Source organism: Musca domestica, unplaced genomic scaffold (assembly GCF_030504385.1).
Source record: "Musca domestica strain aabys unplaced genomic scaffold, Musca_domestica.polishedcontigs.V.1.1 131, whole genome shotgun sequence".
NCBI classification, from domain to species: domain Eukaryota; kingdom Metazoa; phylum Arthropoda; class Insecta; order Diptera; family Muscidae; genus Musca; species Musca domestica.
Window position 1 is genome coordinate 563,943 of NW_026712174.1, and position 2,089 is coordinate 566,031.

The window sequence follows — 2,089 nt, forward strand, 5'->3', positions numbered from 1 at the left end:
GTATTTGTATGCATGGTTACAAATGCCATACACTTAGAGCCAGTTTCTAATCTAACAACAAATGCTTTTCTTGCTGCCTTTAAGCGTTTCACTTCTAGAAGAGGCATTTGTACTGATCTTTATTCTGACTGTGGCACAAATTTTGTTGGTGCATCAAAAGAACTAAAAGTTTTGCATAACAAAAATAAAAATTCTATTCCTGAAGATCTTATTCACTCTTTAAGCCAAAGTTCAACTACTTGGCACTTTATCCCACCAGCTTCGCCCAACTTTGGTGGCCTTTGGGAAGCAGGTGTAGAATCTGTTAAATATCATTTGAAAAGAATCACAAATGATAGAAATCTTACCTTCGAAGAATTAACTACACTATTATGCCAAATTAAAAGTTGCTTGAATTCTAGGCCACTTTGTCCTCTCTCTAATGACCCTTCAGATTTTGATGCGCTTACTCCAGCGCATTTTCTTATAGGTGAACCTACCAATTGCTTACAAGAAGAAACGCTTTTGGATTCTAATATCAATAACCTAACCCATTGGAAAACTATTGAAAAAATGAAGCAACATTTTTGGAAAAGATGGCAAAGCGAATACCTAAATCGCCTTCAAGCTCGTCCAAAATGGCTTAAAACTTCAACGGATCCTAAAATTGGAGATTTGGTACTAGTCACTGATGAAAGATGTGGACCTGGACAATGGTTACTAGGCCGTATTGAAAATACTCATCCAGGACCTGATGGACATACAAGATAACTCAACTCATTCCGACCCTGATATGGACAATCCGAAAACTCAACTTTAAACTTTACATGGATATAGTTCTGTTGGATGTGTGGTTGCTATTATGATGGCTACACTAACACGCTGTGAGTCGGAGCATAGCGGAGCTTACTACCTCGACTAAAATTCTCCCATCGGTAGTTCATCATAGCATAGTAACCCGCATTCAAGAACATTCGTCCTTCAGGGGGGAGAATGTTGATGAAAACTTTAATTTCACAAACCCACTACAAGCATCACCACCCATCAATGGCACAGAAACAACATAAACACACTCATCACTTAAAACTAATTTCTCCACAAACTTCACCTAAACAACAAATATCATCAACTATAATCAAATACTTGTATTATTAATAGTAGTTTTATTAATAATAGCATTTATTTGTATTACTATTATTATTTATTATATTAAATTTTATTATTACAATTTTTTCTTTATTTTTTCCGTCAAAATCTTCTCCTTTAATTAAATTATTATTATTTTAATTAATTCACACTTCTCTACATATAATTAGTTACTTACATTATTTTTTATATTAAATTATAAAATTTACTTATTGTACGTATATTAATTATCATGAGTGTAGCCGAAAAATACCTTTTGTTTGGTGACCACTCATTTGCCTATTCCCTTTTCTTCTATTTGACAACAACAACACATCGATCACTGATCAGTTGTGTTGTTATGATGGTCGCTTTGATGCTTGCTTGTGCGTCGCGACCCCCTCGCCTACATGCTTTGTTATTCTTATTGCTTAATAACAATGGGAATGCAGAATAGAAGTAGGCAAATGAGTTGGTACACAACCAACTGCACATGCATGCATACATATTTATGTGTGACCGATGTATGCCTAAGCCTTTCTTGTTACAAATAAATATGTAAAATAAATGAGAATTAGCATGATTGGCTTAGGTAGTCATTGACACCATGCAAATATGCAAAAGGAGATAAATGCAAACAGCTGTTGCATATTATATACATTTTTCGTTTGGTGATTTTTTGGCTACCAAACAATGTAGTTAAAGTTGACTCGCTCTCTTTTAATTGGACAGCCGAGCGATCAACAGCTAAGTACTTTTGCTAAAAACCTCTGTAACCTTTACAAAGAATACTTTTCAAACAAAATAAAATTTATTCTGTACAACCCCTGTTTGATAGAAAAGAAAATTACTTTGTTTTCTTTTTTACTTTACATTATTAAACAGTGAGAAAAAACTCAACATTTTAGTGGTGCCGAAACCCGGGAATTTCATCGGTGTTAGAAATTCAGTGTTTCCAATAATTGAAAATTATAAAAACTTATTA